Source organism: Vidua chalybeata, chromosome 9 (genome assembly GCF_026979565.1).
Source record: "Vidua chalybeata isolate OUT-0048 chromosome 9, bVidCha1 merged haplotype, whole genome shotgun sequence".
NCBI lineage: Eukaryota > Metazoa > Chordata > Aves > Passeriformes > Viduidae > Vidua > Vidua chalybeata.
In genome coordinates this window covers 22,194,196-22,219,987 of record NC_071538.1, presented here as the reverse complement: position 1 = coordinate 22,219,987, position 25,792 = coordinate 22,194,196, and positions in this window count along the sequence as shown.

Below are 25,792 nucleotides of genomic sequence, written 5' to 3'. Positions count from 1 at the left end.
TCCACCTGGGAGGTTATGTGTGAATTTACAACACATTTTCTATTTTACATCAAGTACCCACAGGTATGCCTTTACTGTCCAGTAAATACAAAAGAGCTTATAACACATTCATGGTTCAGCTCATGTAACTTCAACTATATCTGAATCTCAGAACACAATTATTAAAAACACATGTATCTGAGGTAATAACAACAGCAGGTCTGTATGACACTAGCAAACAAAACCTGAAACGAAATTCAATACAGCATAATGTAAGGCAATGCAAGATGATGTGAAAATGGCCTTCCTGCAGATCTATGTGCCAAACAGGCATTTAAATCTTATTATACCGATCATATTGCACTATTTGGGCACATTTCTAGACAGTATAAAGAAACATTATGCCTAGTACTGCTAATTCCCCACACGCAGCAGATGGTTTCACCATAGTGAAAATGTGTGTTTCAAAATCAGACCCTATGTAGGGAAGGTAATGATGGAAACCGTGGCATCACTTTCCAAAGATACAGAGCTCAGTTAAAAAAAAAAAAAAAAAAAAAAAAAACCCGAATGCTACATAGACAGTGAATGTGGCAATGATTTACTGAAACTTCTGCAACAGGTAGCAGAGCCAGAAGTGAGATGCTGATGCTTTCTTTACCTTTATCATGTAGGAGAGAGCAGCTGCACAGAAACAACAATCTTATTTTACATGCCTGGGGTATCAGAAAAGTAGCACTACCAGCTCCAGTACTAAAGGAAAGCTCAGTAAGCATGACAAGCAGCAATGCCACATCCATAGCCTAATGAAGGCAACAAATATCTTCCTGAACACCTCACACAGCCCAAGCATATCAGGCTCTGGCTCCACTGGGCCCAATGCAGAAACACCTGGTGTTAGAGGAGACAAACTTGGAATTTCTAAGAAATTTCTATATAGGGAAAGAATGTCAGCTATTTCTGTTAGGAATTAAAGAGGGGGAAAAATTTACTCAAGGCAAATTACACAATTTCTGTCACAAACTCCCTGCAAGAACAAGATTACTTTATTGGATGGAGACTTGCATTTTTGCTCACAAACATCCTTGTGAGTTTGTCCCACCCTCCCTTGAATGCAGCCCTTCCTTGGGACCTGATAGCAATCAGCAGAGGCAGCTGCCTTTTATAGATCATGACATGAAAAGCAAAGAAAGATGTTTTTGTGTCCCCTTATCCTATAAACCTTTGGCAAACTTCTCACCAGCTCCTGTGAATTTGTAGTTTGAGACCAGTGTGAATGAGGACAACCAGATCCAGCATTTTATATTTGATATCCAATGTTCAAAAGGAATTGAATGAGCATGAGGTTTGGGGAAGGGGGGAGCAGGGAGGAGTTGGGGCATGGCTTTTCCCCCAGATACCTTCAAAGAGACTGTCAAAAGACTGCATTGTTTATTCCACCCCTGACTCCTGGCCCAGAGGAAGCCCTCTCATACAGAATTATTCCAGTAGCACCCTGGCAGGGAGCAGGCTGGGTGTGGTTTCCAAAACATAGCTGAGCTGAAGGAGGAGCCAGGACTGTCACATGAAATCAGAGGCAGGTTCCAGGTGCTCAGTACTGCCCACGAGCTTTGTGTGCAGCACCCAGTGTCAGCTGTCCTACAAACAGAGCAACAGTTCTAACAGGGAAACTTGCAGAAACTTTATAATTTTTGCTGTGATTACATCCACATGGGATCTGTTTGAGACTTTCTGTCTCAAACAGATTTCTGCATTCCCTCTTGGGATGTAAATGAGCCAAAGAGAGAAGATTCACCAGGATCAACTACAAAAGGAGTGCTCTTGCCAAAAGGAGCACATCCCATATCAGCTCCTTCACCCCAGCATAGCAGTCTTTCTTCCTCAGATCAGAACCCATACTGAAGGCATGTCAAAGCTTCTCAGGAAAAAACTTTTTCATTAAAAATTCCACATTCCCTAAGAACGTTTCAACAAATGCCACTTTCTGACATTCGTTTTGTTGAAAAATTTCTGACCAGTTCTGCGAATTTAACATTACATGTGCTGCACAAAAATAAACACTTACAGAAAGCTAGCTAATATAAATTTGGAAACCTGTTAATTAGAGCTAAACATATGAAACATATGTCAGTTACTGATATCTATTAAAAATATGGTTAAATATAGCAGCTTGTTTTCCATCACTACAGCTATGTAATAGCTCACAAAAACTGAGACATGTGAGGGCAACATGTTGAGACAGCACATTAGTGTTAATTTTGGTCACCTTACTGGTTCCTATGTACTGAAGGCAAAACATCACTGCTTTTCAGGAACCTTCAGCATGTAAAATGCAAGTACAGATGCTGCCTTCTTTATCACAGGCAGCAAATCCTGAATCAAAGGTATTTTCTCAGAGCTACCACTACTCAACCATGAGAAAGCCTGAGATGCCTTTGGTAGCAACTTATGTCAGGATTTGATTATACATACAGCATCTATTACCTTAGAACATGTGTTTACCGTCCAGAGTCCAGTACTGGTACTTCACCAGAAGTTAAAAACACTTTCCTTCAAAGTTAGGAGAGAACAGTATCAGTTTTAAGTGCAGGATGAACAGAAATGGGCCAAACAACCTTCTCCTCTAAGTGCCGTTCTTTGCTGGGCAGTAGCCAAACTTCTCATGCAGACAGAGAAAAGATGACAAACTGTCTGTGCTCTACTCTGGCTCAGTTCCCAAAAGCAGACTGGCCCACTAGCTTTGCTACAGGCAGGGAGCAGGTCTGTCTGGGGTCAGCCACAAGACCCTGCAAGCACTTGTCTGGCTACCACATCACAAACCCCCCAGCTAGGCTGAATGCAGCCCAGGCAAAGACATATTTTTGCACTGGTGATCAAATGTATTGGCTCTGCTCATGAGAGCATGGCTGCCAGCAGGAACCAAACCCAGAACCCTCAGTTACAGCCATACAAGTTACTACTTCCATCCCCAAAGTAAAAACTCACAAGCAGTGACAAAAACCTACCAATTAAACACACCCACAAAACAAAACAAAACAAAACAAAACAAAAAAAAAAAAAAAAAAAACAAAAAAAAAAAAGCCCCCACTAACCCCAAAACCCCACACAGCCCACAGATAGGTCTGATCTAGTTTCCAGCACAACAAAAACAACTACACTGAAAAATTACAGCAGAATAAAGACCCTTAAGCTGCAGACATTCTGGTCACATTTGCTCACTAACCTGATAATCTCATTGGTATCCTGCACGATAGAGTTTGCCCTTTACCCATCAAAGCTTAGCTAAAAAGCAGACACAATCAATAACCCTTCCAAAACAGATACCATTTTCTGCACATGCCAAGAGTTTCTTAAATCATTTGTATACTACACTTGGATTTTCTCCTCCCTGTGCCCAGAGGCTAAGTCCTCATTACACTAAGAGGAATTAAGGAAATCAAAGTGTTCATAACATGAGGTGGGCTGTTTCTATCATAGTAATGGCTTTCCTGAATTAGGCTGTACAAATCTAGAACAGATACATATATAAGAAAATCAAATGCTATGAAGTGAACTTCACACTCCTAACCAGTAGCTAATGAATTTCTTTGATAAGACTAAAGAGAAAAGTTAAAAATAGTAATAGAAAACTATTTGTTCCTATATAAAGAATTAATACTGCAGAAGAAAACCTCTTTGAAGTTTTATCACATTTCATCCTTGCTGAATAGTCGTGGCTTCAGCAGCTGCTACATGAGATGTAACTGTCAGTACAGTGAATAAATATGTAAGCAGTACTATAATGCAGCTGCCCCCGGTAACAGCATTAGTATAAAGCCCTTAGTGGCCACCATAGACCAAACCAGAAATATACTCCGACTTTATAAATATGTGCTTTCATGTGACTGAACATGCTAGCCCATAGACTATAAAGCTTATGCACTAGGGCTTATCACTAATTTTTCCTCCTTCTTCAGAATTCAGAAAAGGGAGAATCCTTGTTCGCTTCTTATTTTGGCTTCCTCCCTGTAAGCCATTTCTAACAAAAAACACGTTCAGTTCCTTCTCCCCTCTGGCCCACTCTTCCAGTACTAAGGAGTTCCTCTCATGTCTCCCCACAGCCAGCGCTACCTCAACCTCTCTTTCCCCTTTCTCGTGTTTTAACACAATCCTCACACACTGCGAGCAAAACACAGACCCTGGAACAATGCCTGTGGGAAAAGGGACAAGGTAAGATCAACACCCTCATCTATGCTGGTCTGCAGATTTCATCAGAATACTTATTTCAGGAAGAAAAATATCCTGTTCATTTTACTAGGAAACTCCAAGAGCAACAAACCTACCCAGATGGACAACAGTGTAATAAACAGAAAGTTGGCAGCATGAAAAGAACACCTGTTGCTGACAAACTATTTTTATACAGTTTTAAGTCTGAATAGCTTGTACTTCTTTTATTTTTTTCATTCTCTCATAGATCTCAGTTACATATAATCACAAGTCTTCTGATCAGCCAACTGATTTCCTTAGTAGACAAGCTCTTTTCATAGAAATGAAAGATGATTCTTTTATAAGGTCACTCTTGGAAAGCCTGCCCAAACAGAGATGAAAACATTAGCAAGGGCCTGCTCTGTATTCTAGAGAAAAATAATATTTGAAAGGAAGAAGAAAAAAATAATCAGGCAAGCAAGAGCCAAGTGGGAAGTCTTGCTGTCTACCCACTCAGCACTTCTACAAACAAATCTATTTAGTCATCTGCAAGCTTGGCCATAAGGTCCCTGCAGGAATTACAGCTCATGCATACACAAGCCTCAAAGATTTTTGTTCAAAGTGTAATCACATGATAGAAAAATATCACCTGTTTACCTGTTTATCACCTGTATATGCTACCTCAAGTTATCTCATAACATCACATTCTTGAAAAGGTGAAGGAAACACACAGCACTGGCAAAGTGACAGAAATCATTTTAAATGTTCAGTTCATCAGTTATTCAGGATATTCTCACAAACAAGGGGAAAAAAAAACAAAGGCAGTTATAAAGGAAGGTGTGCAAATGTGCAGAAGTTTAAGCATTAAAGAGAGGAGCATAACTAAAATAGCAAATACTAAATTCAAATGAACCATTAGGATTTCCTCCTTCCCCCAATTCCAAGAATGCTGACAAAAAGATCTAGAATAAGTAAGTAGCTGTATTTTCTGAAAGGAACCATTTCATCTTGTGAGGTGGGTTTTTTTTTTTTTTTTGTTTCATTCTTGTGATAGTGATGGTTACTATCCCTCCCTCTCAGCATCATTTCAGGTCTAGCTAAGAGTGTCACAAGTACATCTAGCACATCTTTTCAAGTACTTGATTTGCTTGCAACTTCATATCACTTTTGTTTCAGCCTTTCCTCTGCCTTACTATGTAGTCTAGAAAGATTATGAGAAACCTAAAGAGGCACAGCCATCTACCTCAAAAGACTGTAGGGAAACAGCTGTTTTGTCTCAAAAAGCATATTTTTCCTCTGCAATTGCATTTCAATTTCACCTATCCTTGGGGAGCCTTGCTCCTTTTTCTAAAGGAATATAGCTCAAACTAGGCAAGTCAGTAAATGGTTTATACACCACAGCTATTACCTAACAAGTTGGTCAAAACTTCCTCAGACTTCAGGAACCATCTCTCTCAGAGAATGGTCCAACTCCACACAGTAACACTCAGGTAGCTTTATGAGAGAATAAAGAAAAATACACACATTTCCCAAAAAGCCCACAGGTGAGGTCGGGAAGCAGTACTGAGGAAATAAAGGCAGGGTATCACTGATGAATGTAATTTTCCTCCTCAGCTGACAGATAATGCAGAGGGAAACTTCTTGCTGCATGTCACCTCAAAGCTTTCCAGTGGTACAGGAGGTGCCAAGGCCAGCAAGGCTTTCCTGATGTATGCATTTACTCCCTACCCACCAGTTATTCTTAGTGCAGGATCTCCAAAACATTTGCTTAAACTATTTATGAGGGCTGTGTGACTACCTCCAGATAAAACTGAATTATTGACATATTATTTAGAGACTTAAGGAGAAAAACAATTATACTAATCCCAAAGGGAAAAAAAAACCACACACAAGAGAGCCCACAAAAGATGGAAACAGAAAAAAAAAATAGCCATTTTCTACATAGGCACACTCTGGAAATGGCCAAATCATATTCAGACTTTTTTTGGAGAGAACAAAAGGAGTCCTGCTCAAGTCAGACAGCTTGTTGAAAAATTCACACTCAACAGGTACAATGAGACAACACTGTAAAAAATAAGAGTCATGATATTGGCTATAAATATGCCCTTAACACTTATGTAATGCCAGGTGCATTAGGGATATAAAAATCACTGTACAGTGTAGTTGCAACAGTGGACAACCACATCATAGAGGGATCTTGAGCTGTGATTCCAATCCACAACTGTACAAAGCACCTCCCCTCCTCTGTCAAGATTATAGCATTGTATTGAAGACAGAGAAAAGCCAGCATGTACCAGCCCACCAGTACCATCATTAAGCATCCTTCAGGAAAGCCTGACCTAGATGAGAAATGCTGCATTTCCACCACACTTTTCTTCCAGCCATTTCTTCCTCCTCAGTCTCCACTCCATTGGTTGGAAAGCAACAACCTCAAATAATTTTTAAACACATTTTGGCTTCAATTTGTCCTCTCCAAAATGGGTCTTAAATTAGAAAAAGGAAAGTGAAACCAAATCTCTACCACCTTATCCTACATGGTAAGCAGTACACAGAAGCACCCAGCCAGCTCTGTGTCAAGAGGCTGACAGAGGAAGATTTAAAGCTGCAAGTCTCAAGGAAAAGCCAATCTCTTACATCCATTTTTAGGCAAGCAGCCCAATTATCCAGAGCAGCTGAGCTAGCAGCTCTCACGTTGGCAGTGTTGTACTCTCAGTCCTTGTGCTTTGGTGTCCAGTTTCATGCTACTACATTTGAATGTTGTATGGTAGAGCTGCTTATTTAGACTCTTCATTTGGCTTTTGTCACTGTTCCTATTACCAGGTTTCAAGAAGTTCCAGATGTGCATATTAACAGCACTGACAGCTTTTCTAGAGCAAAACAAATATCATCTTTGAGTTGTGCTTGGCAACATCTAACTTTACATGTACATCCATATCACCTGGCATAAAAGCAGAGAGCCACCTTGGACCCAAACTCTCCCTTCCCCCAGAGGCATACAGATATGAAAAAAAAAAAAAAAAAAAAAAAAAGACTTTGTGATTACTCTGTGGCACACTGAGCCTGTAAAACTAAACCCATTTTATTTCATCATATTCAAATCCCCACAGTTCCAGTGAAATTTAATTATACCTTCACTTTGCATAATTAAACAGCCATTTCATGGCTTTCTACAGCATATAAAATGACTGATGAGTGCAGTGGTAGAACTTTCAAAAGTACTAAGAGATTTAGGAGGCTACTGGTATGTCTAGACAGCAGCTAACTTGCATAAAAGCAGCAGTATTATTTTGTTTGCCCAGTGGGATTAAGCAGCTCTCTACATATGCCACATTTTAGCAGTTCAACTATTTCTGATATTTTATCTACCCCATTTACAGCTAGCTCAAGTAATTGCATCATGTAGAACAGATATATGTAAAATCCTGGTTATTTATCAGATGGAACTCAATATTTTAGCCACAAAGGAACTTTCAGAAGGTTCATAAGTTTGGTGAAGCAGCAGCTATGAACACTCAATTGAACCCTTCACTCTGTTTCATGCCAGTACATTAATTAGGAAACAACATTTTTTCCCTCCCTCCACACTGAAAAGAAACCACGTATTATGTGAAAGTTTTTTTCTCTCATTTTGTATATTTTCAGCTAAGAAGCTGAAAAGCTTCTTAGAGCAAATTCACCATATTTTAGGTTTCTTCTTTCCTGGTTTTCTGTGTCATGTTTATCCTTGTGATATCCAAGTCAGCTGTGTTTAATTCATTCCTCCTTGAGAAGACGTGGTAATGAGCTATGGCATCTCTAACAGCAGAGTACAAAAGCTTTTTCTAACTTTTTTCCTTTTGGAAAACTGATATTTTGTAAGCAGCTAGAGTACGATTCACACATATCAAGTAGTATCTGGCTTTTTTTTCTCTCTCATTCCCTTGTCTTTTCAAAGAGCCTGCCTTTGCTGATAGAATGGTTTCTGAAGCTAAAGGATGCATCTTAAAGAATCCTTTCTTTTTACAGCAGCACAGGTGAGAGGGACTTTCAGTCAACACACCACACACAGAACATAATTAAGAACAGTCTGCTTTGAGAAAGTATTTTCTTCACATACTAGGTGAAAAGTAATGGGTTTTACCATTCTCAGAAACTCTACAAAAAGCCTTTACTATGCCCAGAATGTTACCACTTTATATGCAAAATTATTCAAATAAAGCAACCAAGGATAACACAAGTTGATTTGCCTATAGCAGACTTTCTTTTTAATTCAGTCTTGTTTTAACAAGTCAGTAGGCCATAACTTAGATAGCTTTTCTAAGCCCAATACATAATCTTGTATCTTGTAAGAAAATCAGAAAAAACATTAATTAGGACTCCCGTCTGAAAAATACATCGTGCTGCACTTCAAGTAGTGAAACAGGTGTTTTAACTTATATTACACATTTCTATTCAAATACAATCCTAATGTAGAATGGTAAAGACTAAAAGGAAAAAAACACAGATGGAGTAATATATACATAAAAATGTGAAAGTATAAATAATGCACACATATGGCATATATGTGAAACTGCTTAGATGATCAGGCAAAAGTCAAATGAAAGCAGCATTCTCTGTTTTAATTTTCAGTCATAAGATGGACAGTCTTCTTGCATTTTTTACAAAGGTTAGAACAGTCCTTTTTCTTGATAATTACAACGCTCCCTAGACAAAACACTTTTTACTCTAATTTCTATTACTCAGTTTCTAAAAATGCACCTTAGCTTGGCCCAGTCACTAGAGATTGTGCAGAGCAGATCACAGACCTGATCACAGCAGCTTTGTGATTTAGCATTTCCAGAGATCCACATGTACCTGATAGCTGTGCACAGAAAAGGTCACCTAAGTTTATAGCATGCACATGGATGGAATAACAATATAGGAGAGATCTCTGTTGAGGAAAAACAACCTTGAAAACACACCATATTGCACAAACTAAAAATGTTGCCAGAAGCCAACACAGACAGAAGTAGAAATTGCTGAAAAACAGTTCTCCAACAAACAGCTGACATACACAAATACAAAACTGAATTAAAAAAAAATATGCAACCTATTTTTTCTTGGACAATCCAGTTTGAGGAGTTGCTGCCCCGAGCATAGCTTGCAACCTCTACAGACCCACTTAGCTGGGGGACCCCCAAAGAGCTCTTTTTACACCTGGAGCCATTTGGACCTTCAGCCCTGGATTAGCTCACAGGAGCCCCACGCCTCTGCGGGAGGCTGCTGGTTCTGCAAGGGATGGAGGAAAGTTCACACACCAGCACCTCAGCTGCCCCACCACAAACTCAGTGTTTTAATGGAAATCTGCCTTGGACATCAGTTTAAGCTACACTCCCTGGACTGGCTGAGGTACAAGTGGTTGTTTTTTTTTCTTTTGTGCAGAGACAAAAACACCAGGTACACACATTTCTTACACTGTTGCTGGAAAATTTGCCACCACCAAAATGTCAGAAGTGTTACGTCCATGGCAATAGAGCAAGTGTCCAAGGAGCACAGCCAAGCACCAGGGTCCTTCTCATCCTCCTGCTTTAGGTCATGCCCTCTTCTGTGGATGGGGAGGTGACTGCCAGCCATTCACTGGGAGTTATGTCCCACTTGCATTTGCTGACTTACCTGTGCCACAGGCAATAGTGTGAATTGCAAAGGCATTTGCCGCCAGCTTCCTTTTACTCAAGAATGATGGTAGTTAGGACAGGCAGAAAAAGAAAACAGAGAGGAAATTCAGTTACCTGCTCCAGCAATTTAGGACTAACTCCTGGAAACAAAGCTGTAGCATTTCCTGCAAGTATCATCTCTACAAAGCCAGCAATGAACACAAAGGATTTAAAAAACAATCCTCAGTTACAAATGCACATTGATTTTCAATAAGGCCATTTGAACATTTTTTTTGCTTGGACTGCAGGTTACTCTGTCACCACTGATTTACTGACAAGATATCTCCATATAATGTTATTACTACTATTATTTTGTATGTGTTAAGTATTTTTTTAAGCATTTCTACTTCCAGCAGTGGGGAAAATAATATGAAAGAAAAAAAAAAGAAGAATGCCATTTGATTTTCTTTTATTTCCTGTTGGAATTGCTTGGAAAGCTGAAAGAACACATAATCTTACCAGATAAAGAGGCATTTGTTTTGAAATAGCAACACAGATCATATTGGCTTTCCACCAGCAATGTCACTAACAGACTGGCCACAGGAAATTAAGAAGAGACAGCTCTGAGAAAGCTTTTCATGATTCATATTCAAGGTGAGTGGTCAGCTTTTTCTTCCTCATTCAGCAACTTTCCACTACAAAACATCCATATACTAGAAGGCTGTCATGCAAGAGGCAGAGGTCATGCAAAGAAATTAAAGTAATACAACTGGCTGATATAGGTCAACCTGGTGACTGCAGACCTTCCAATTCAGAACTGCCTTAATTTGTTCAGCTATCAAGTAGGATAGCCCCTGAAAGAGCAATCACAGTAAAAATGTATGAATAGGAACATGGAAAGGATGCAAAGAGCACCTGTTTGGTGATGCTGGATGCTTCACACATACATCCTGGCAAATACAAAAGGAGGAAACCTTAGAACAAAACTCTTGACTATTTTTCATCCACACACAGTACCTATGGGATCTGATTTCACTTTCAAACAGATGCAACTACAGCTGCTTCACTTGCAAGGTGTCTTCTAACACTGTTGATGAATAGCCCTACATTTATCTCCCAGGGACATTGATCAGAAGGGAATCTGCTTTGTGCTCCAGATTTCAGTAAAAGTGCCTAAAACCATGAAACACCACAGACAACCGAGGGCTCACCTGGGAGGGATGATGCTGTTGTTATGATTCCTAAATAGTTTTCAGGCACTGTCTAAAGGAAAAGTGAGTGTGCACTTGGAATGGCTAACAGTGACAGAGGGTTACACACTGGAGGTAGGTCTTTCATTCTGTATCTCATTCAGGTGCTCAAGCCCTCAGCTCTTTGCTAGGACACCACAGTGAGGGCTGAGAGCCTGCCTGGCCTGCATTAGGGCCAGGAATCTGGTACGGTCATCAATTCAACATTTTATCCATTACTATCAGTACTTACTATTAAATATTTAGTGTCAATATTTGGCAGGGGTAAATGAAATTATCTGGATAATTGTAGACTTCTCAGCCCCACTTGAAATCAGAGGAAAATAATGAAACATTTGATACAGAATGCAGCTTTTAAAAAGTGATGAAAGGTGGTGTGATGTAGAACAATGTGGATTTATGGAGAAGAATAGAACTTTTCAAGCAGTTGTTACCTTTCTTAAGAAAGATACAAGTTTCAGTGAAAAGGGCAATATACTCGGCCTTCTGTAGGGTATTTGACTTGCTAGTCCTGATAGAGGAGATGAAATAATATGGAGTCAACACAGTTAGCACTTAATGTGTTAAAAATAGCCTGTCAGGTTTCATCTTAGTAATTTGAAGTAACTAGTTATAGTTGAGAAGTCATCACAAAGTAAGTACTTATGGGGAGGGCTCCAAGGATCTGCCCCTTGGACATACAGTGCTGACACCTCTCCTCAGGACACGAGAGAAAACAGAGCCTCCACACTGAGAAAGGTGGCAGAGCTGAAGATTGGGAAGGTGGTGAGAATCAAAAACACATCTTTGCTATAGAGCATTCAAGGAGTCACATGCATTTTAGGACAGCCAAATGTACATGTCAAAAACCACAGACAGGCTAAAAACAAAGAGTGAAAGCCAAAGTAAAAAAAATAATAAAATCTATTTTAAAAACATTTCTCCAGGCATTGGCTCCCACATTCACTCCTCCTTGTGGTGCAGCTAGCAATCATGCAGCATGGGGCTGGCTAGTTGTCTATGCAGAGTTAGTTTTCTGTTTGTAAATTTTGGAGGCTTTAAATAAAAACACCGAAGAAAAGGTTCCAGGCATTATGTGGTAATCCCAAGGCTCCAGCTAGCTAACACAAGGAGAAGGGAAACAAGAGAAACCTCCCAGGAGATGCAGAGAGGCTAAAAGGGAATGTTCCTCTTTCTGGAAAGTGCTCCACTGATGACCATAGACTTTTCCCTGTTCCTGATGCTGTGGAAAAGTCATAGATGCCGTGGGCATCCATGCATGTTGCCTCATCATTTTTGGCAAGTGGGATCTAGGTAAGAAATGACAGGTCACAGAGTGGACCCAGAAAGTATCCTTCCTAAGGACAGCACCTCAGTATGTGTTTAAAGTATACTGCTGCACTTGACGTGCAGCTAAGTATGTGTTACCTGCCTCTGATTTTTGTGCTGAAGAGTGATGGCTTCGAGTACGTGCTTAAATCAGTGTCAGAATCCTTCACTTCTTGGCTGAGCAATTAGTGTCAAGTCAGGGAAGGGGAGCATATTTTTATTGTGAGAACATATGCCCAGAGAGAGTAGGACCGAGCCCAAAAATCATCAAATATGGTCCTGAACGTTGCCTGAGGGTAAATTTCAAGTTGTGTCAACTTGGCCCACATTCGAAGGAGTAACTTCAGGCAGACAGGCGGGAGTAACCTGCCAGCCCTGAGAGCCATCCATTACATCCTCCCTGCCACAGAAGGAAGCAGGTTAATTTGGATTCAGACAGCCCAGCAAAATCCTACTTGTACAAAGTGAGCCATTCTTCAAGGCTTGTTTTGAAAGGCTTTTTTTTATAATGGTTAAATAACTATTTGTTTTTGTGCTGTTATCAATCATTGTGGTGAATGGCCAGTGATAACTGAAAAAATGGGATGTGTTCAGAAAGGAGGAATACCTGGGGACCAGGCTATAACCATCCTTCAAAAAGAAAGCATCCTCTGTGGAAAGCTGATTTTCATTCTTTCCAAACACATATCCTAGACACACTGGCACTTTGTGAATAAACAGTTAAACTGCTTTAATTAAGGCAATACAGCTAAGCTATCATATCCAGCCAAGCTAATGTGACTTCTACTGAGCAATAATGGTAAAAGTATTATTCCCTGAAACTTGGACGAGGGACAATTTTGCAAACTAATTTTTTTCTAGTCTGTCCATCATCACTCTTGTGTGAGAACAAGTTTGTGGTCTCCTCTGTACTGAAACCCACTGAGCTAGAAAATGTAAAGACTAGAAATATCTAGTCATCAATCCCCGTTAAAGCACTTCAGGAGATACCCAGTAAAAAATGGCATGGTTTTAAAAGCTGAAGTCTGATATCACCATTCTCCCTTCTCCCTCCTCTCCTTTTCAAGGCATACAGTAAGTTTCAGAAGGAACTGTGTCTATCACAGTAGTTGCAACTCTGGCAAGGGTATCTAATTATGGAGAAGGAAATGGCAGTGCTCTAGGTTTCAGTGCTTGCAGGCAAAGAACAATGCCTCCTCCTTTAAAAATAATCAATGAAAGAATAATACCCTAGATATTGTATAGGGAACTTCTAGTTAAAGAATCTAAAAATATTTATGACATATGGACAAAATCAACAAGAGCATTAGGAGAATTTCTCAGCATAGGCAAAAACATCCCTGACAGGTATGAGCAGTGTGTCCTGGAGACTTCCAGCAAAATATTTGTTCCTTTAGTAAGAAACCAGCCTGGATAACCTCATATCCAGCACTGTACAATTGAGGGGCCAAGACCAAGCTTAGAATTTGGACACGAAAAAAGATGACAAATTTTCAAGTGTAATGAAAATAGTTTCTCTAAGGATTTAAACATGCCTTCGTGGCATGAGCCCCTGCCCTTGGGCTCCCTCAGCATGCAGTACCCACCCCAGTCCAGGAGCCACCCCCCTCCACAGCGCTGGAGAGTTGGACTGTACTCCAATATCCATGCAGCTAGTCCAGAAAAGCTCCACCTGCCCACAGCATCTCCCTATTTGTGTGCAGATCCCTACTCTCGGGTTAGCTTAGACATGAACTGTAGCCATACTTTGAACTTCAGTGTTAGTATAAGAAATTAGCTGAGGTGACATGCACAGCCAAGGCACCCCTTGGTGCTGCTGGTGACACTGCTGGGACGTCTGTCCTCTGCAGTGCATGCATCCCTAGAGAGATGCCTTTGTCCCCCCTCTTTCTGACCTGAATCTCTCATGTCACACCTCCTGGGGCACAACAAGGAACCTGGCCAGATGTTTCAATTTCCTCATATTCACAGCTTTGATTACATTAGACTAGACAGGATTTCTCCACTGGCACTACCCGGGGGTAATGTGAAATGAGTTATGAACATTATCCACTCTGTGGTGTACATATCTGATGCCAAGGAAACCTTAATGGGGTCAAGTGGAATTTCATGCTTGAAGAAGCTCATATGCTTGGACATGACCCAGCTTCAGAAAATGAGATGCTTTTATGTCAGTAAAAAGGCTTTGGAGATGTAGTTCCTAGTAGAAAGTGACTGCTGTGTGAGGAAGCCTGGTATAACCCGTCCCGAAGGGGAGTCCTGCCTGTGGATGCAGCTTTTTGTCATTTACATCACAAACTGTTTGGCACATTAAATGGCTCTTATTCTTTCTGAAAGAGTGACTACAGCAGCCTAGCATGTTTGGTTCATTAACTGAAATGGATAACCTGATCTACAAGAGAAAGAAAAATACCAAGTTTCGCTTTTGAGCAGGTGGTAACCATGACTTGGATCTTCACATGAACTCAGCCACTTAAGAGAGAACAGAGGACACATCATCTCTTCTTAAATGAAAAGCTGAAGTTTTGATGACATCCTCTGAACTGCTGAGTAAAAGCACAAGTGAAGCCTCACTCCTACACACACCTCTTCCCAAGGTGAGTGCCTGCAGGCGGCTCTAGTGTCCAATCTGGTTTAACACAGTGCTGCCCTCACTGGTGTATCAGGAAGGTTTCCAGATGCCCTATTTAAATATGTAAGGACTTGATGCCTCTGAAATCTTCACCCTCAGTCAAACCAGACTGACATTGTCTGAACCCAACTGGCTCAGAAGTACAGGGAAAGGGGAGAGGGAGAACAGTCAGATAGAAAGAGCGACCACATTTCTCATTTTGTTGAGAAATCAGACTAAAAATCATTAGCTAATTAAGATGATCATTTTTGCAGTCGAAACACAATATGTTGGTATTGACTGCTATATGCATAATCGATAATAATATTTAACATTGCTCTAGCACTTTTTGTATGCAGCATGCACTGATTTAATCACTGACCAAGCAGTACAGAAGATGAAATTCTGATGTCTGCACAGCTTTTACATAATGACAAGGCAGACTTGCCTGATAAAGCCTGGACTAGAAGGAGTTAACATGGTGTGCACTCTTATGATGAAAGAATGTGTAATTGTCTAAAGATAAAATATATTTATTTTCTTTTAAGCACAGTAGCTTGTCCAGTATGCAGTCCATTACATCTGCTTGCCAAAGATTTGATCCAAGCCCGCTCTACATTTATTAAGTTTGCTTTGTGTAAATTTGTGGATTTAATAACAGAGGAACTTTGGGAGCAGAGTGTCCAGCAATCCATTTACTGCTGGCAGAGGCCGGTTACCACATGCTTCAAAGGAAAGCACAAGAAACCCTTTGTAGACTTGTAGGGAACAGCCTGTTCAGAGAAAAAGCCCTAATTAGTTCAGAAGATGGCTTGTACCCTGAAGCACAGGAGGCATTCGACAGTAATTAAATATAAAGAAAATTAGCATGTAGTTCATGAACCACACAAGCAAGATGACACAATGCCTGGTAGCACTGAAGTGAACTATTCTGGACGCCTAGAAATTAATACTTTTGTTATTAATATGACCTTTTCCTCAGCCCCAATTTAAGTCTGAAAGAAAAGGAGAAGGATGAGAATTCAGGAGCAACTGCAAAAGAAACCAAGACTTGCCAGTGGTGTGAGGAAGAGGCAGAAGCAGCAACTTCTGCTCGACCTTGACCTGGCACCCAACAGCACAGGATGCAGGGAGCTTCCCTTGCGCCTGCTCTTGCCCAAATCCTGTGGGAGGCACGCCAAACAGAGCACCAGATGGTTCCCACTTTGAAGAAAAAGGTGGAAAGGATTCCAAACAGCAGCTGAAGTTGTTCAGGGAAAAAGAAAAAACAAATGAACACATCACAAAGGAGGACATCAGCTAGAAAACATGCCAGACAGGCTGGATGGGTGCAGGGAACGGCAAGAAGAAAAGTAGAGAAAAGCAGTTGAAATGTGAATTTCCTACTGTAAGGTCCTACGAGAAGCCTGAACAAAGAGATGTAGAAAGAGCCAGACATGAAGGATATGCAGGCAGGAGCCTGGCAAGCCAATTAAAAAATAGCACTGAAGGGGTGAGAGGTAAAATGTCTTGTCAGTATAATGTGAGAGGTAAAGTGTGAGTGATACAGACCATGAGAATAACGATAGCATCTCAAGTACAAAGACATACTCCACCCCACCAAAATACAAGGCATTAGACAGAAGCAACAGTGGATATAAAAAGGATGTGCAGAGTAAATTCAAAACTGTTAAAGACTGCAGTGCTTGCCAACAGACTCTGCCAGCAGGGCATGTCAGGTTGCTGGTTTTTCCCAAGCCAGGCTACATTTTACAAAGATGGGACGTATGTCTGGAGGGAGTGAGGAGGCTTGTATCTTTTTCATCTGCCTCAGCCTAGAAGAATCTTTCCTTTGGGGCTATCATGTCTCATCACAAATGTCCCCACAAAGGATTCACTCTTCTCCCTATCATGACTGCACCAGAGGGCTTTACACTTAATGCTGTGAAACTCCTCCCACTTCTATATTTCAGTGTGCACCGTGACCTATTTCTGCTCAAATCATAGTCTAAACCTTGTCTCTATTGAAAGTACCTCCTAATTTTTATCATTATATCTGCTCAAGAACATTGATTTTTTTAGCCCTGCTATTACTTTTTCAAACTGTATATCAGTTCTCCTTTGGGAGTCCCTGTGAAATGCATCCTCCTACTCCCAGGTCTCCTGTTTTTCCTTTGCAAATTAAACTTTTATGGCTTAGTTCCTTGACGTTGCTTACAGCCTGAGATGTGATTTCAGACCCTTTTTCCATGTGAGCATTTCTCTGGCATTCTCAAGCCATGGCCCAGTGTCCCAGAACAAGCCCCATAACCCTGGGAGCAGCAATGTCACTGAGTGACCATCCTTTCTGCCTCAGTGAAGAGTGCTGAAACTTTGGAAGAGGAACAAAGATGAATTTCAAAATCTCAGTATTTTTCACAGGAACACAATTCCTATATCATTTCAATTTTCATCATTTATAAACCGAGCAACAAAACCCAGGAGCAGTGGGGAGGCAGAGTGGAGTGACTACCTTGCCAGACCTGGCAGACGGATGTGTTCATGCTCCTGGTATCTGATACGACAAAGGCACACTCAGCTAATCCCTGCTGGCAGCTACCATTTCAGCTTCTGCTTCTAGTGGCAACACAAGGCAGCTAATATCCCTTTAAATGCCTGGGAGATTCATGTGAAAAGAAATATGGGCACCTAACTGGAAAAAAACACTACAGAGCCATAAATCCCAAGTTAAATTAGGAAAGACCTAGCACAGTATTGCTGGCAAAAAAAAAAAAAGTGAATATATGTATAAATGGTGACGAGCTGCATGTTTACAGACAATCATCTTTAAGCAAGATATCTTTTGTCTTTAATAAACACACAGAGCTTTTTATATATGCCAATGCAGACAAACAAAGCAATCAATAATCCTGCTCAAGCAGGATTACTGCTCAAACAGTAGATACCAAGCCTGAAATTTTTTTTCAGGAGTTTATCAAACTATAAATGTGAAAGCCATAATGCTGTCTTAAAAAGCTATTCATAAATTAGGAATGACACAGACAAGGCATTACAAGTGTACAAAAAACCAGAACCCACCTTAAGTATAAGAAGACCGCCATAATTATTTGCCTGCTTTTCAGACTCTCTCTTAGAGATGCTTATTTGCCTGCACTCTCTCTCAGAAACCAAGGTCTGGCAGCTAGGAGTCACAGCTGGTCTCAGTTCCTCCCTGCAGGTTTGGATGCAGACCCCACAGTCAGTTCCTACATCAAACACCTCCAAAGTCTGGGGTAGGTGTTCCAAAGTCAGCCTAGCCTAAGCCTTAACAAGAGCTGACCTCATCTGCAGCTCACCTCATCCATCTCCCACCTTGGTATGGGTCTGGGTGTTTTCAATTACAAGCTGGAGTCCCCAGAGTAATAGGATTTTCAAAAAGCCTGTTTTATTTAGAGCCACAAGACTGGTGAGAATGGCGTTCTCGGATGTGTAGAGCCTATGCTCACCCTCTTATGCCTCCTCCTGCAGGTCCATCCCAGGCCAGCCTGCTCCTCTCCTTGCCACGCTCAGAGCCGTGTGTGGGCCCAGAGCTGGGGCTGAGAGGCCCAGGCAGGCTGGGGCAGAAAGGCGGCACAAAGCCTTGGGGCTTTCACACCAACCGCTTGCCGGGCAAGGCACAACCCTGCTTCTACTTTCCGCTTAACCCAAAAAAACAGTTTATATCAGTTTACATTTCCAAGGCTATTATGGCAAGGAAAAGTGCCAGAAAGTTCCTTTTTTTGAAATGAAAGCCTACTTTACATGTTTAGCTCCTGCAAACAAATGCAGCCTAGACCATGTTTTGAGAGGCCCGAAGTCTAGCTCTGTGCAAGCGAGAGAAAAACTCGAGGCCTAAATCTTCTCGAAATACATGTTGAGTGTCTGTGATTACCAATGGAAATGTGCCATAACGTGCATCAATCTAATTTTGGAAGCAAAATGTCCAACTGGATGGCAGATTGCTGGTTGTTTTCTCCTTGCCTGTGATTCCCTGCAGCCCCCGTCACTCCCTCCATCCCTGCGTGTCCGCAGCCGTCGGGAGCAGTGCCTCCCGTGCGCGGCGCTGACAGGAGCCAGCCCTCCTGGTCCATGCCACTGCTGCCCAAGGAGCTCCTGATGAGATTGACACACTACAGCACTTTGTGCTTGCTTTTCTCTCCTGCTCCCCAACCACACCTCTGCAAAATGTCCCAAGCCATTGATGTCTGTTTCTGTCACTGTGCCATTAACCTAATTAGCAATAGGAAACAAGAAATCAAGACAGTGTTTAGCATGCTGAATTTCCAGAACAATTTGCAGCAGCTTTTGTCTGTACACAAGAGGATGTCATAAGAAGAGAAAAGCTGAAAGTTTATCTAAATTAATCTCTTGGAATCAGAAATAACAAACAAATACAAACACTCAATAGAAAGCTTTATTAATTTCTGCATTAGCCTTGATTTTAATTCTTTGTGAGAAAAAAAGTATTAACAATGTGTTAAACATTCAATATTTAAAATTTCAGCATCATGCAAACCTGTAGTTACATAGCAGAGATATTAAAACATTAACACCTATTAATTTTTTTTCTTTTTGAGGAGCTGGCCATGACTCTTTTAGCATGTATTTGCCTGGTTTATCAAGTTTAACAATTGTAGTGTGTCTCTGGACTATAGGGCTAATGTAATTAAATCCTATTAACACATCAGGAATAAAATCCTTTAATAGGCACATGAGGCTTTGAGAGGCAGCTCATTCCTGAGCACATTTAATATCCTTAAATTAAGCAAGTGTGAATGGGAGGATGAATCTTATTAAAAACTTAAATCTGATTATATTTGAAAATTATTGGTTTCTTAATGTAATAAATTATCCAATACAGACTAGAACAAATAATATATCCTAGCTTCACATAACTCCACTCTATAACAAGTGACAAACGAAATTAAGAATGACTGTGGGGCAAAAAGGAAGGTCTTTTTATAAAAGTCATTTTGCATAATGAAATACTTAAATCATTTTAACAAACACTGGGGGAGGGGACGGAAGATATATATGCAGATGAGGGCATTAGAACAGGACTCATTTTTTCTCTTCAAAAAGGAAACGCAAAGACAGTCGGATTGGGTTTTTTTCCTCTAAAAATGCCATTCTGACGAATTTGTTGTAAATTTTGAAAAGAGAAGATGAAGCTTATGTTGGTGGGAGCTGATTCCTTTTCCAGAAGGCTAATGCAAATGTAAACCATCTGCCACACATTCTGCTGATAAAGCTGTACTTCCGAACAATGGACCAACAGCACTGGAATACTAAAACATTAACGCAACATTAGGAAAAAGTTTTGAAAGAGATAATAACTTCCATAAAATAGAGGTGTTTTTACTGCCCCTTCATGCAAAGAGAAATTATTTATGGTAGACAGATAGATAGATCTGTATATAGACACATTTTCTTATGTAACATGTATGGGGCATAAATCAGGAATACTGAGGAAGAAGTAAGGGAGTCAGTTAATGAGATCCTCTGCTAAGGTACAAATCCCATTAAATCACTCATATAAACAGAAATACCTCAAAGTTTATGAACAGCATTGCTACTTGAAATGAAAACTGGAATTGCGATTAGTCCCTGAACACAAATGTGTCTCTTCCTTTCAACATGGCACAATTTCAAACCCTTAGCAAGGAACAGCCAAGCAAGTAGTTGGACAATCAGTAGTCTGAGGTCTTTACTCAGGATGGTGGACACCATCCAATCCTTAATAAATCCAGTGGAAAGTCCCAGTAGACTTTTAATCTGGTCCTATGTGACACATTTCTGAATGGAAAAACTGGGTATCAGAAAGCTTGACTTTCAAATCAGAGTAACCAAAACGATTTACTGTAAATTCATGCAAATAAAAATAGTTCACCTAAACAAAACACCACAAAAATATCCTTATGGAGATAAAAAAATACACAACTGATTAAACAACATTCCCTAAAATGGTTTCTTAAACTACTTTGATGATGGTAGGTACCAATGTAAGAATTTCTAGTGAAAGAATTTATGATTTTTCTATCATGTAATGCACTAGCTTAAAAGTGTTGCCCTATTTCAGCACAGTAAAATACTCTCAAGTGCATTTCAGGCTTGGCATAGGGCATCATATATGTATTCGCCAGAACACATCTGGATATAAAGTAATTTGATCTTAAATTGCTAATGATTTAACCAGAAGACTTCAATATCCAGTAGTTCACTTAACTATGTTAATTATTCAGGCATCAAGCTGGAGGTGGGAAGCCAAAACTGCAAAATCACAAGTTAAAATTTCTTTAACATGCAACAGCAGTAATGCAAGAAAATAGCAGATACCTATGTGTTGAATAGACAAAATAGGTTATTCTAGAAAAAAACAAGTATATAAAATAAACAACTCTCCTCCACCACCACCTTTGGTAGCCATAACTCATTTCTCTTTAAATCTGAGGCAAAAAAAATCCCAAGAGTTCTGGTTGTTTCTTAGATGGATGACAGATTTTGTTCTAATTAATCTAGAGCACTGTGTATAGAAACGACTGCAAAAGCAAACATGTCTATTAACAAAAAGCAGTGATTACTGCTTGGCATTTAGCCAGTAATTCTACATAAGCAATGAATTGATGCCTGCAACTGTCTCAGTGCCATATGGGTTCTGCTGTAGCAATGAATTGGATCCAACGCAAGGTTAAGATGTGTCAAATTTAACTGGGGTTTAATTGATACTGGTAAAGAGGCTCTAAATAAAGAAACAGTGTGTGTGCTATTAGAAACAGGATGCATGTCAGCCTACATCCCCCAGCTTGTTGGCAACAAAACTATGCTTAGAGATCCAAAGGAGTTTCCAAACTCCTTTTTTTTGCCTTTTTCTCTTTTTCTTTTCCTTTTTTTCTTTTTTGATTAAAGAACAAACAAACAAACAAACAAACAAAAGAGACAACAAAAACTTTAGGTTAACAGGTTTACTATTGGAATTGAAAGATGGAACACTAATCAGGTGAACAGTGTTACTAGTTCCTGTTTATTACATGCTACAAATCTCTTCACAGCAACACCAGTCATTTTGCCTGGCTGAAAATCCAAGCTAGTATTTCCATTCAGTTATGAAGAAACATCCCTGAACTACACAAGTGGCAAGATTGCACAGCTTACTACGCAAGAGCTAAAATGGTAATGTTACCTCCAAGAAGGATTCTCATTTCTCGATCAGCAACAGAATACTGTGTGACCCCTAATGTGCCTCAGAAGTTACTCATTGTGTACGATGATTATTTTTGTTCCACTGACAGCTTTGGGGCAATGAGCCTTTTATCCAAAGTGACTCAGCATACTCAGAGCATAAAGACCCAAATTGCTCAGTGGGAGCGGATCAGCGCCCAGCCTGGGCAGCAAGGAGCTACTGAGAGTTATTGCCATCCATTTTGTGTTTGGAGTGAGTCGGCAACTGTGGGGTGCTGCAAACATCCACGCCTGGCTGGCTCCTGCACTGTCAAGGACCCTGCTCCCTCCATGCTGCCAAATCTCACCCCAAGTGGCAGCACCATCCAAAAGAAACCCAGCACCAGTCACTTGCCAAGCCCCTTCCAGCCGGCTTCGAAAGCACTGCAGCAACCAGGCTGCATCCAGACCCTCCTCTGCTGTCCAGGCTCACACCCTGCCAGGCCTGAGCTCCCAAAATGCCACTGTCCTCAGTGGCAAATGCTGATATTCATAACAACGGCCCCCCTGTGCAGACCTCAGGTGAGGAAAGGGGTTAAAGTGATACAGGAAGAGAAACAGAAACCACTCTTTGGTTCACAGCTTTCCACAGCAAGGAAGAAGATGGCAACAAGAACAAAACTCCTGAGTTTTTCAGTTTTCAACATTAACTAAATTCTCGGAAAATAAGGATGACTGTCCCTTCAAAACTCTTTAGTTTTTACACAATTAGACCAAACGACAGTGCCTATAAATACCAGATGGGAAAGAACAAAAACCACCAAGCCAAACTTTTAGTAGTACCCAGTGGAAGGACGAGCAGCATCATGCACAAGCTGAAATACAATGAATTTCACCTAATCAGGAACAAATTGGTTGGTTGGTTGGGTTGTTTTTTTTTACAGTGGGAGTGATCAAACATTTGAAGAGGTTGCGCAGAGAAGTTGTGGAGCCTCCATTCCTGGAGATCTTTAAAACCCACCTGGCTACAGTCTGGAGCAACCTGCTGTGGCTGTCCCTGTCCTGAGCAGGAGTCTGGACTGAATGGGCTCCAGACATCCCATCTCAAACACTCTATGATTTGGTGATTCTGTAAATTAGCATCACTTTAACAATGAGCCAGATCTCACTTTTCATGATACAAATCAAAAAAAGAAAAAAATTCTAGAGAAAGCTGATAAATAAAAATATGGAATGGAGGTATTTTTAACCTGTCTTCCACTTGTTACATTTCCAAAGATATACTACTTCCTTCTAACTGTTCCTCATGCTCCAGTGGTAGCAGCCCATAAATATCTCTAGTTTCCTTAAAACTGCTTTGATTTACTTCCTTCAAAGAGAAAAAAGAAAGAAACCACCCATGCTGAGACCCTACTGTACTGATGCTGGCTCAACTACACCTATCTCCTGTATTCTAAATTTTGTTTTGGAAATAGGTCACTGCTTTACCTCATTTTTGAGCAATACCTGGCATAGTGAGATCCATGTCATAAGCCAGGATTTCTAGGTATATCTCTATTAGCAATAAGAATTACTTATTCTAAGAACAACCTTGATATATTAATTTATTAAATTAATATCTTTGCTTCTTCTTCCAAGACTAGAGTGATTCAAGTTACTGTTTACGTCTAGTTTGGCATTTATACATCAAATGGTATCAAGCTTTTATTTGGTAGCCTTTAGCCTTTTTATCTCAGCATTGAGTTCTTCTGATATTCTGTGACTATTTTGACAATTCTTTATCATGAGGCTTTATTGTGCAACTAATTTATTTTTCATAATCATTTTGATGCAATTTTGATACTTTTGCCAGCAGTGGAAAATGTTTTCTAGTAATTGTAATAGTTCCTTTTCACTTTGCTTTGCTGGCAGTGTTCTAATCCTGTAGGTAGCTTTCTGCATTGTTTTTAACCCTGCAGGGAGTAATGACTGTGTGACATATTCAGCAAAGGAACCATTTACTGTAAAAGGACATTGTTCCATTACTTACACTAAGAAAAAAGACCAAAAAAACAAGACAGAGAAACGGAGTAAAAACAACTGTATCTGTATAGCTAATGTTTGATATTTGTCAGAAAGACATAACAGAGTTGTTGTTCTCTGTATGCAGACAGTAAAGTCAATATTATTCTACAAATAAATATATGACAAAGGAAAAAAAAAGGTTGCTCATTGCTTATTAATGCCCAGTTATATCATGTGCTCTATATATTTCAAGCAAAATGCAAACCCTGGTCTCATGCAGCAAGAAACACAATGACAAAACAATTATTTACTACTGTATCTTTAATGTCTCACTGACTGTCTTGCCTGAAAAGTAGGAGTTTGATTTTCTTCCTCTCTATCCTTTCACACGATGCCTGTGTCTGAGAGACAAGATTGCCATGTTAGTTCCAATTCTCTAAAACACAGTCTTGTACACTGGAAATCAGTATGGAACACTGCACTCACATCTCCCCTAACTTTTTACAGCCTTTAAATTGCCAGTCTTCTGACTACATTTCTTCAAACAATATTGCCATCTGACTGATATCAATCAAACACATTGCCCTTTGATGTCAGAACTCACAGAGTCATCCCACTTGACTGAATTTTGATTACCTCTGTATTCAGTCGAGTAATGTGCTGTTCTTCAAAAAATAAAGAAGCATAGCCACTGTGCATTTTTAATAAAAGGACTCTTGGCTCCTGTATTAGGAAAATAATGCCAAAACCATTAACTTTGAGATTCTAAGTTTTGTTAAGCATAAGCATAGCATGTACGTTTTGTTTCCTGAGTAGAGATGGATGTTTTATAATTTAGTATGAAATGAAGGAGAAACATTTAGGGATTAAACTTCTAATATCAGGCTTTCATCTGTTGTGGCTCACAAATTTCCCACATCTCAATAGTCCTACAGTATCAATACAGAGGGGATGTGCACCCATCTTTTTTCTTTTTTTTTAATTTTAATCTGTTCTACATTGAAGCATGAATCAAAAGCAGAAGGCTTTGCATAACAGGGAAGGAAAAAAACCCACCAGATATTAGATTCCCTATTGTTTAAGTCAGGTGCAAAAAAGTGCACTAGCAGGCACAAAGGACAGGAGTCCAACCAAAACCCTGAAAACCACTGATCATGATAACTGCTGCATTTGGTATTTTTTGTTCGATATTTATGTTTTTCCTAAGCTCTTTTCTAACCCCTGCAGTATTCTCTGTCTCTGTGCTTTACTCTTTGCTTCAATGAATGCATACCTTTCCATTCTGCTACACCCACCTCCATCCCTCCACGCTGCCAGAAGGAAGGCAAGAATAGCAGACTTATGTCTGCAGGTCAGAAGAAGAAATCTCAGCAGAACTTCCTTTGCAAGCAGATATTTTTAAAGCTGTCCAAACAGAGAGAGCCATTAGCCATCTTCCAATCTGAGACTGAACATTAGTATATGGTCTTTGACTCCTGAACAGGAAAAAGAGACCCATTCCAGGACATGAGATCAAACACAGTCTAAGCATATCAAAGATAACTGTCTGCAGAGTAGGTAGAGACCAGTGCAAGTCACTTTCTCCTTGTATGTTAAAGGTGCTAAGAAGATGGGCAAGATTTACAACCTTAAGAAGGAGGCAGCCCAAGCCACCATCAAGTGGAAATAGTTCTCAAACTTGTAGATAA